Source organism: Schistocerca serialis, chromosome 10 (assembly GCF_023864345.2).
Source record: "Schistocerca serialis cubense isolate TAMUIC-IGC-003099 chromosome 10, iqSchSeri2.2, whole genome shotgun sequence".
NCBI lineage: Eukaryota > Metazoa > Arthropoda > Insecta > Orthoptera > Acrididae > Schistocerca > Schistocerca serialis.
This window is the reverse complement of record NC_064647.1, coordinates 165,625,492-165,637,582: the sequence shown is the minus strand read 5'-3', so window position 1 is coordinate 165,637,582 and position 12,091 is coordinate 165,625,492. Positions and strand designations below refer to the sequence as shown.

Here is a 12,091-nt window from a genome sequence, read left to right as displayed (position 1 = left end):
TGCATTTACACAGAGTCAAGGCATGGAAATTTTTCATCCTCCTACATGATTACAACCATTAATGACTAAACTTTTCCTTGATTATAACAATCAAAAAATTTTTCAAGTCATTCAAATTTTAGTGAAGATGCTCCATACGATACTGTGCTGAACGCATTTTGCAGCCAGTATTCCTATTCACCTTGACTTATCTGAAAAATTATGCATGGAAAATGCAAGCTGTGTTTTACAGTCACAGTAAATTCAATGCAGTGTGTCAGATGGGAAGGTTATCCAGTTATTTTACAAATAAGTGAAAGAACAAAGTTACCAATTTGATAAAACAACTTCATCCTTCAAATTAAGTAAAGCAGAATCTAGTTCTACACTTTGATATTTATTTGTTTGTTTATTACAAAACTAAAGTTTTTCTACTTGCAAATGAGCACATAGAAGTTGAAATGAAAGTAATTAAGTGTTTCACATTCTCAAGTAAAAAAAAACAGGAAAGAAGTAATGCTTCAACATAAATTGCAAACACATTTGAAGATCACAGTATCGAAATAGTTTTTAATATCATAAACAATACATTTATTCATACAATGTATGAAGTTACTAATGAGGAAACACATACATTAAAATACTTGAAGGAATTACATAACTTTTAGGCATATCAAAATTTGGTAACCTAACTACACTACAGTAATAAGTTGTGAATCAATTTCACAAGATACAGGGTATTACAAAGAAATAATAATAATTATCACGTTATACTGCCCTCCAGACTTCAAGCAGACTTCTCATCTTGGATCCTTGTCTGTCACCCATTACATGCACAGCAGCACAGGAACCCGTCACAGAACACTGGGGAGATAAAAGAAATTTATTTCTGATTGTGCAACACTGCTAAATAAAGTACTAATACGGCTATTGGGTTAGCCTCACCCAAAAATTGCTTGCAGCTACACGTTAACTACCCTGTCCTCAAAACAAAGGCTGGTTTGAACATTTTAGTGCTTTGCAATGAGGTAACAAAAGAATGGGATAACTCCTAATACCGTGTCAGGCCTCCTTTTCCCTGGCATAGTACAGCAACTCAACATGGCACAGATTCAACAAGCCGTTGGAAGTCCCCTGCCAAAATATTGAGCCACACTGCCTGCATAACCATTCCTAATTATGAAAGTGTTGTCGGTACATGTTTTTGTGCACTTCTCAATTATGTCTTGTAAATGTTTTTATGGGATCTGGGCGGCCAAACCATTCACTCGAATTGTACGGAATGTTCTTTAAACCAATCGCAAACAACTGTGGCCCTGTGACATTGGCATTGCCATTCATAACAATTCCATAGGTGTCTGGGAACATGGTCTCCAAGTAGCTGAACATAACCATTTACAATCATGGTTGGTTTAATGGGACCAGAGGATCCACTCCATTCCATGTGAACACAGTCCACACCATCATGGAGCCACCACCAGCTTGCACAATATCTTGACAACAACTTGGGTCCTTGGTTTCATGGGATCTGTACCACACTCAAACCCTATCATCCGCTCTTACAAACTGAAATCAGGACACATCTGACCACACCACAGTTTGCCACTTGCCTGGAATCCAACTGATATGGTTACAAGCCCAGGAGAAATGCTGCATGCGATTTCATGCTGTTAGCAAAGGGAATCGTTTCAGTCATCTGCTGCCATACCCCAGTAACACCAGATTTCGCCGCACTGTCTTAATGGATAAATTCATTGTACTTCCCATACTGATTTATGCGGTTATTTCACATAGTGTCGTTTGTCTGTTTCCACTGACAACACTATGCAAATGCAGCTGTACTCGGTCGTTAAGTGAAGGCTATCGGCCACTGCGTTGTCCGTGACAAGAGATAATACCTGGAATTTGGTACTCTCGGAACAACCTTAACACTGGATCTGTGAATACTGCATTTCTTTACTATTTCCAAAATGTAATATCCCTCCAACTACCATTCCGTGTTCAAGTCTATTAATTCCTGTTGGGCGACTACAATCACGTTGGAAACCTTTTCACACGAATCACCTGATTACAAATGACAGTTCCGTCAATGCACTACCACTTTATACTTTGTGCACATGACACCACCACCACCACCACCACCACCACCACCTGTATGTGTGTGTATTGCTATCTTATGACTTTTGTCACATCAATGTAACAGGCGAGGTGCTACTGAAGGTTACCACCTACAACACAATTGATGAACTCAGCTTGTTATAGGGGGACCCACAGTTACCACAGCTCCAAACCATGGTGCACAATTTGGCATTATTCACACAGACCCAGCACTGCCAGATCTGAAAAATGTGGTAAGTAACAGAAAAAGATGGTCTGAAAGTCTTCTGATCACATTGCCAGCAGACATTAAGGAAGAAACGGGGCATATCAAATATTCAAAATCAAAGTAAGAATACATTGTGTAAGCGCACAGGCTTCAAAGGTCACAGATAAAGGTTTTCTGGCTGTAGAGCTATGTCATGTTGCAAAGAGTAATTATCACAGACATTTCCCCTGTGGTTGCAGTGCCCTTCCTCTGGTTCTACTGGTCATTTGCAACAAAAATAAGTCGCCAAAATATCTGCCTTTATAGAAAATTCTATTTTTAACATACTCTAATTAAAATTGCAAACTGTGTCACTGATAAGAAAGTATCAGTATGCTTATTCTAAACTTACGTCATTTATTAACAGCCTACAGTTTGACAAGTGGTCTTCGCTTAGTATCTAAGCCAGTCATCTGTGATATTACTATTTTTAGTCATCCTTGTCGGCGTCATCTAGGATGATAGATTCACCTAATCAGTAGGAGTCAACAAAGCAGCACAGAAATTTTAACTGCCAGTGTCACAAATAGTGCAGGTGACTTCTGTATAAAAGGATGGTAAAAGAATGAACCCATAAAATTACAGACTTAAATTCGGTTTACTGCAGAATCCTTGAACATATTCTCAGTTCGAATATAATAAATTTTCTTGAGATCAAGAAGCTTATGTTCACAAAGCAGCATGGTTTTAGAAAGCATTGCTTGTGCAAAACTCAGATTGCCCTTTTCTCAGTATTGCACTGTGGATGAAGGGCGGACATGCGAGTAGTTTGGACTTCTTACGTAACAGAACCCAGTATGTTGTCCTCGATGGAGAGAGTTCATCAGAGACTAGGGTATTGTATGGAGTGCCCCATGGAAGTTGATAAAACCGCTGTTGTTACCTATATACATAAAGTGGTACATGGGCAGAAATCTGCAGTTGTTTGCTGGTAATTCTGTGGTATACAGTAAGGTGTCGAAGTTGGGTGACTGCAGGAAGGTACAAGATGACTTGGATAAAATTTCTAGTTTGTGTGATGAATGGCAGTTAGCTCTAAATGTGGGAAAATGTGAGTTAATGTGGACAAGTAGGAAAAAGAAATGCATAATGTTCAGATACGGCATTAGTAGTATCCTGCTTGACACACACACATCCTTCAAATATCTGAGCGTAATGTTGCAAAAAAAATATGAAACGGAACGAGCATGTGAGGACTATGGTAGGGAAGGTAAATGGGTGACTTTGGTTTATTGGGAGACTTTTAGGAAAGTGTAGTTGATCTGTAAGGGAGACCACCAACGCTGGTGCAACTATTCGTGAATACTGCTCGAGTGCCACGTCAGGTTGAAGGAAGACGTCGAAGCAATTTAGAGGCGGGCAGCTACATTTGTTCCCAGTGGGTTCGAACAACAATAAGTGTTATGGAGATGCTTCGGGAACTCTACTGTGAATCCCTGGAGGGAAGGCAATGTTCTTTTCAAAGAGCACTATTGAGAAAATTTAGGGAATTGGCATTTGAAGCTGACTGCTGAACTATCCTACTGCCTCCAACATACACTGTGCATAAAGACCACAAAGATAAGTTACAAGAAATTAGGGCTCATACGGAGGCATACAGGCAGCTATTTCTCCCTTGCTCTATTTGCGAGTGGAACAGAAAATAAAACAACTAGTAGAGAAACAGTGTACCCTCCATCACACACCATATGGTGGCTTGTGGAGTATTATGTAGATGTAGATTTCAGCTGTTTCTTCTGTATATGTTGCAATTTCTGAGGTTGCGGTCATGGCAGGACCTGCGTAAACAGCTGATTTTTCAAATACATAGCCGATTGTGCACCTATACCAATAAAAGAATGTGACAATATATTCCTTTTCTCCTTGCTTCCAAACCCATCATCTGCCCACTGCTGTCTCACTAGCTGTGTGGAACCAATAGCTGAGGCAACCTCTTTCATTCCCATCATACCATCACGCGTTGACAACACTGCTGCACAAAACATGTCAGTACACTAATTTTCCCATCTATACTTTTACCATTTCCTGCAGAAATGTGCACTACTGTTGAATATTTGCCCAACTGTAAAGTTAATCTAATTCCGACTTTAAATGAAATACAATTTGAATTAAATACAACTTCACTTCCGCCATTTGCCGATAGGTGGTGACAACGGTAAGTAGCGATTGAAAGAAACAGATCGTAGACATCAGGCCTCGGTCAACATAACCTCATTCAAACATTAGTCTATTTGTGTTTGCATCATAAAGTTGTTCTTGATTGAAAATGTCAGTTTACGAGCCTAATTCTCGTCATTTGCGGTAGGTGTTACTATTTTGTTTTTCAATATGAAGAAAACAGTGGCTGAGTCTGATCGAATGCTCTCAAGCACGTATGGTAAGGATGCTATTAGTCATAGAATGTGTTGTGAGTGGTTTCAACGCTTCAAGAACGATGATTTTAATGGCATAGTGGTGGAAGAGCTAATGTTTTCGAAGATGCAGAATTGGAGACATTGCTGAGTGAAGACTCGCACCAAACTCGAGAAGAATTGGCACGATTAGTGGGAGTGCAACAGCAAGCCATTTCAAAACGTCACAAGACTATGGGCATGATTCAGAAAGAAGGAACTTCGGTCCCGTGTGAGCTGAAACCAAGAGACACTGAAAGGTGTTTATGTGTTTGCGAACAGTTGCTTCAGAGGCAATAACTGGGGACGAAAAATGGGTTCATTACGATAGCCCTAAACACAAAAAATCATGGGGATATCCCCGCCGTGCTTCCACGTCAACGGCCAAACCGAATATTCATGGCTCCAAGATCATGCTCTGCATTTGGTGGGACCAGCTTGGTGTCATGTCAGGTGTTAAAACCAACAATCACAGGTGTTCATTATCGAACACAATTAATGCGTTTGAGCAGAACATTAAAAGACAAACAGCCACAATACAGCGAGAGGCACGATAAAGTGATTTTGCAGTATGACAACACTGAACCCCACGTTACAAAAGAGGCCCCACGTTGCAAAAGAGGTCAAAACATACTTGGAAATGTTAAAATGGGAAGTCCTACCCCACCTGCCGTATTCTCCAGATATTGCTCCCTCTGACTATTACCTGTTTAGATCAATGGTGCATGGCCTGGCTAACCAACACTTCCAATCTCATGAAGAAGTCACAAATTGGATCGATTCGTGGATCGCTTCAAAAGATGAAAAATTTTTTCGACACAAGATTTGTACACTGCCCAAAAGATGGGAGAAAGTAGTGGCCAGCGATGGAAAATACTTTGAATGATAAATGTGCAACCAATTTGTTTCATTAAAGCCTCAAATGATGGGGAAAAAAACGACAGAAGCAAAGTTGTACACCTTGTAAATAAATAAATAAATAAATAATTGAAAAAATCCTTGTGAAATTAAGAATTAAATGTATTAATAATAGCTCATTAAAACTAAGCTTGGTCAAATTAGACACTGCCTGTGAATGCACTAGTGACAGTAGTGTGAATACTAGCACCAGCAATTTTGTTACACCACAATGCCTTTCCGAATCCTTCAAAACCTATCTTGATGTGACCTCATTTTCCACAGCCCATGTGTAAATATAAAATAACCCCTACACTAATCTATTATACGAATTAAAAATGTAGACCTCAGAAGTAGTGGTTTAATCTGGGAATGTAAAATGAAACTATATTTTCCGAACAACTAATTTAGGAAAAAACATCTTAAAATATGTGCCCTTGTCAATCTGTCATAACAAACTGAACATGAGACACCTAAAACTCTTAACAACAATATTACGGAAAGGATAGATTGCTACTCACCATATAGTGGAGATGCTGAGTTGCAAACAGGCACAACAAAAGGAATGTCCAATAATTGAACACACACACACACACACACACACACACACACACACACTGGAAACTGGAAGAAGCAATCTGGATTGGTGGGTGTTGTATCTTACTCTTGATATAACCACAGAAGGAGATTTTACTCATCGCCACCCTCAACTGTTTATAGTGTGGTGGGGGAAGCACTGTGAGAGAACACTAAAACACTTATAATGATTAATGACAAGAACACACACATTTATTAACACATATTTCTACAAATCGGCTCAGGCAGCAAACACTGAAGTTTCACTACTATCCCAGAAGCTACGGCTGGGTGGTAAACAGTTCTTGTCCCACTAGAATGATCACTGAGGATGGGCTGGTGTGGACTCGCTAGAAGCAGACGATGCGCCGTGAGGTACAAAGGAGAAGATGGTCTTCTCAGTAGTAGAGCTGACTTCGAACTATCCGCTCTGCTTTGACGCTGGCGTGTATCACTTGTCTAGTGGCACCACTGCTGTGACTTCTTGGTGTGGCAATCATTGGGTGGTTTGTCGACCTATTGATGCCTGTGGTGCCGCCTCGTGGGGTGTGCTGTGCTTATGACACCATACTCTTCCCCCCGTACTGCTTAGCTGTGGTTGTATATGGTTGCGGTGGGATCCGATGGAGAGGGGGAGGTCGGGGTACACCTGCAGCAGATCGGCCAGGGACTGGGACTGAAGTTGTCAACAGGCACCTGTCCATGCCCCATAATTCGCCTGAACCCTCACGGATATGCCTGGCAAACTGCAGGGAGGGCGTACGCCTACATCCAGGGTCAGAGTCTCAAACACTGGAGGACCCCCCCCCCCCCCTCCCCCCAATCAGAGAGGGAGGCAAGAGGGCACAAAGGCATCGCCCATAGTGACATGGGCTGCTGTGATATTGGCATCGGGGATGACAACGGGTCCACTTCCACGGGAAGTGCTTTGGGCTGAGATGCCATCTGGTCCACAGTGGGCAGCTGCGACACTGGCTCCGGTCTTCCAGAGTCTCAGGGGTGAAGCTGGTTCCGGATCCTTTTAAGCAGCAACCCTGTACAGGAAGATAACAAGAACATCTTGTGTCCGAGGACATACAAGATGGTCCTCTGTTGCCATTGCTGTCCAGGCCAGAAGATCACTGCCACCTGGCTCTGAAAATGAGAATCATTGTACTGACCGGTACTCCTCATGGTGGGTGCAGCAGATGAAGCAGAGCGATGCCAATGGCCGTGCAGGAGTTCCGTCAGGGAATGTTCATCTCACGGCAGTGCATGGTAGGTGGACAGCTAAAGTCCCAAGGCCTGCTCTCATGAGTGAGTTCCACGGTTTACTCATCTGTGCCTTGAATGTTTGCACAAAACGTTCAGCTTCACCATTTGATTGCAGGTGGAACTGCACTGTGGTAATATCTTCGATACTGTTAGTCATATAAATGTGTTCAAATTCCTATGTGGTAAACTGCGATCCATTATCAGACACTAACACTACTGGCAAGCCTTTGATGCAAAAAAAAATTGAAGCAAGTGTTCTGATAGTACTCGCAGCCATAGAATTCACCAGAACCACAAAGAGAAAATGATTGAAGGCATCCACTACAATAAGCCACTGCATGTTACAGCAAAATCAATGTGGGTGGTTTTCCACAGACCATTTGGGCGTGCCAGTCAGAAAAGCATTGAAGTGGTGCAACCTGTTGCTCCATAAAAGTGGCGCAGCATGATGTCAGATCTTCAATTTAGACATCCATCCCCGAGCAAGAACAATGGCGTCGAGGAAGCTGATTTGTCCTCACAATGCCCCGGTGTCACTGACACAACAACCTTAAAACATCCTACTGAAGAGCCTGTCATTCTCAGTGTGTAACAGTAAAACACCACGCAGTACTGACATGCATGATGTCAGATCTTCAATCTAGACATCTATCCCTGAGCAAGAACAATGGCGTCAAGGAAGCTGATTTGTCCTCACAATGCCCCAGTGTCCCTGACACAACAACCTTAAAACATCCTGCTGAAGGGCCTGTCATTCTCAGTGTGTAACAGTAAAACACCACGCAGTACTGACAAGGCTCGATGGTGAGTGAAGTACCAAAGTAGTTCCGGCCGAACAACGTCTTTCATTCTTCTTTGCCAACTTATGTGCATGTAATTCAGCACAGTGCTTAAATCTGCACCCACAGCTGTCTCCTGTGCTATGCAATGACAGCCCATGGGAAAGAAGCGTATATATCATCTATCTGAAAACAAGATACTTCGGAGGAGTTGAACTGATCATCTCTGTCCACTGGTAACCTTGGTAGCATATCAGAATTTGAATGTTGTTCTGTAGGGCAGTACAAGATTTCACAGTTTTAGTTTCACAACAATAGAGCCCATCGTTGCAATTTCTGCACCATGTGTGGTGGAACATGCTTGCTTGGGTGGAAGACTGAAGAGAGTGGCTTACGATCTGTGACCAAGTAAAATGTCCTTCCATGGTGATTACACCATGAATCATCGCTAATGCTTCTTTTTCTACCCAACTGTAATTTTCCCAAGTCTTAGAAGTTTGGAGGCAAATGCTATCGGATGAGCTGTTGATCTGACATGATGCAACAGAACGGTGCCTACGCCAATAGAAGAACCATCAACTGCTAACACTGCTGGTTTAACCATATCAAAATATCCGAGGCACGTGTTACTAAGCGTTTCATCAAAAGCCAAATGACATTCTTTGGTCCATGCAAATTACGGTGTAACATGTGAAACGGAGCTGCAATCTGAGAGGCATGAGGAATGAATTTGTAGTAGTAGTAGTAGTAGTAGTAGTAGTAGTACAGTTTGTGCAACACTGCTCACTGTTCCTTTAGATTTTAGGGAGCCAACAAATCTTTGAGAGCTTGCAAATGAGTCTGGATGGGTTGAATACCTTGCACATTACTGACACGTTCCTGATATTCTATATCTGCCTGGAAAAAAGAGCACTTGTCTTTGTGACACTTGAGGCCTGTTATTACAGCACTTGAAAAAGTCACTCGAGATTTGCTAAATGTTCTTCTGCAGAATGTCCAAACGCAATGTTATCCAGGTAATTTGAGCAAGAAGGCAGCTTGGCAGTCACTAGTTCTAAAAAGCATTGAAAAATTGCTGGTGCTGACGCACTACTGAAGGGCAGGTGTTAAAATTCAAATAACCCAAGATGAATGTTAATAACCAAAAAGTTCTTTGAAAAGTTATCCAAAGGCAATTGGGGGTAAGCATCCACACAGCCTCTCTTGAAAAAGTAATGATGCTCGTCTAATCTGTCCAGCAGATACTCTGGGCGAGGCAAAAGGTAAGTGTGTATCACTGTCTGAGAGTTCACAATCGACTTAGAACCAGCACACTGTTGAAGACTTCTTGAAGGTTTGGGAACGATGACTAACGGGGAAGACCACTGACTTGCACTGATTGGTTCGATGAAACCATCGGCTTCCCATTGTAGTGATTGTTCAGCGACCTGTTTCCTAGTGACAATGGACACTTTTCCTAGCTCAACAAAGCTTTGGTTGGGCACTGTCTCTGAATGATGCATTAGCTGAAACATTGTTTGCACAACTAAGACGGCCACTAAAAAGTTTGCTAAATTTGTCACACACAGTTTGAAGCTTGTCTGTCAGCACATCTATTGAAATTTGCACAACTGATTTGTGGATTGACAGTCTAAAAATGTCAAAAGAATCTAAGCCAAAAATATTCTGTTAAGATTCGGCAGAAATCTGTGTGAATACAACTGTTTTTGTTACACCTAGGAAAGTAGCTGGCATACTGACAGTTCCAAAAAAGTGGAATTTCCTGTCCATTCTAAGCTGACAACACATGCATAGCTGGATTTGGTATTAGTGAACATAATTGTTCAGAAGTGTAACTGAAGTGCAAGTGTCCATTTGCAATTTACATCTTCCTCATCTACTGTCATTTTTTATGTACTGTCACAGTAACACAAATCTTGTCCCGACTATGTTCTACACCTAAGAGAACTATCACTTCCCGCCTGTTGCAATGAGTTACTACAATTTGTGAGGGTGAAGTTGACAAAGATTTAGTAATGGACCTGTGTTTGCTTTGGCATGACTTGTTTGGCATATGAAAATCGGCCGACTGGCATTTGCTAAGTTTTGTACTTGGGCGACCTTTCGCAGCATTTACTACAGCCACTGGGTGCACTGTTCCGTGGTTGGCTGTGTTGTTACATGAATGATCTGGACTTGTTTAGTGGCATGTTGCTTGGGAATTTGCTGTCCACACAGCTTTTTCATGCACACTGACTGAACATGACTGTTTGTGTTGTAAAAATAACTAACAGCATTGTGACTTGGGCACTGAGCGCACTTAAAGGACTTTGACCAAGACTTTGTTGTTTTATGTCTACTGGTGTTCTGCTGATGCAGCGTGGCACTGTTTGCCTACGTACGTGACATGACACGCTGCATCACGTGTCAGGTGGGCATGGAACTGTTTACGTTCTACAGCACTACTCACATTGTCACTATACAATTCCTTAATATCTGACATTTGCATCTCACACTTAACTAAATCATAAGAGTCCTGAGCATCAATTAACTGTAACAATGTATATAAAGAAGGATCACCTGTTTCAAAATAGCAGCACAAATTCTATCGGCACAAACATTTTGAGTTATAGCATCACACAGCATGACATGACTGCATCATTGTTCACAACAACAAAAAAATTGGCAGTGCTTATTTAAACCTTGTAATTCAGTGATCCATTGTTTATGAGTTTGACCTGCTGCCCACTGAAGGCAGAAAAACTTGAACCCTGCAGCATCCACAAGTGTTTGCTCATCAAAGTAAGTGGTTAACTTGCTAACTGAAGTATCAAATTTACTGTTCTGGTTCTCTGTCAGGAAACAATTTCACTATGAGCCTGCAAAAATCCGTGCCCCACACCCTGCAATTTTTGTGCCTCCAATTCATCAACTGAGCTAAGTATTCTGACCAGTTCTAATGCTGATTGTTGAAACTGCGAAATAGTGGAATGGCTCATGGAGGCTGTGGCTGATGTGCTGCTTGTAGATTCTGCTGCTGTTGTTGTTGTTGTGTTAAATGTATAATGGCTTGCAGCAACTGCTGGATTTGCTTACTCTGTAACTGAGTAACACACGTCAGGGAACAATCCTGTAACACAGAAGCCATGCCTGTAAGGACTTTGGATTGGACGCTGCACACAAAATAACACACTCGTCTCAGCAGTAGTGTTGTCCCAAGAGAATTTTCAATGAAGGCAGGCTGGTGTGGACTCGCTAGACACAGACGATGTGGTGCAAAGCATACAAGTAGAAGGTGGTGGTCTTGGTAGTAGAGCTGACTTGGAACAACCAGCTCCGCTGTGGCGCTAGCACATATCCCTTCTCTGTCAGCGCCACAGCCTCGACTTTTTGGTGCGGCAATAGCTGGGCTAGTATCTGGAGTGGGTTATCAACCTATTAATGCCTGTGGTGCTGCCTGGTGGTATGTGGTGTGTTTACGACACCACAGATGGGATAAGGAGGAGGCTGGGGGCAGGGATGACGACGGATTGCAGGATAGGGGAGGGTGGTAGTAAAGTGATGCTTGTGGAAGCATACAGGAATGAGTTGGAGAGAGGGTAGGGCAGTTAGATGGGGAGGGGGGCGGCAGCGGGAAAGGAGAGAAGTAAAATGACTGTGGATGCATAGGTGGAATGGAAAGCTGTGTAGTGCTGGAGTGGGAACGGGAAAGGTGGGTGAAGAACGAAGACTAACAGAGGTTGAGGACAGGATTACGAGAACGTATTGCAGGGAGAGTTCCCACCTGCACAATTTAGAAAAGCTGGTGTTGACAGGGAGGGTCCAGATGGCAAAGCATGTGAAGCAGTCATTGTAATGAAGAACATTGCGTT

The 12,091-nt window shown here is 42.3% G+C and overlaps 1 protein-coding gene across 13 annotated transcripts in view; it reads right to left on the bottom strand.

The window, feature by feature from the left end:
• Window positions 1-521: 521 nt before the first annotated feature.
• LOC126424904 (speckle-type POZ protein-like) overlaps window positions 522-12,091 on the bottom strand; it is a 112,992-nt gene continuing 101,422 nt past the window's right edge. For all 13 annotated transcript variants that reach the window (XM_050087739.1, XM_050087742.1, XM_050087743.1 and 10 more), the window contains one exon: window positions 522-843. The gene's annotated coding sequence lies outside the window, so the exon portion shown is untranslated. The remainder of the gene's footprint in view (window positions 844-12,091) is intronic.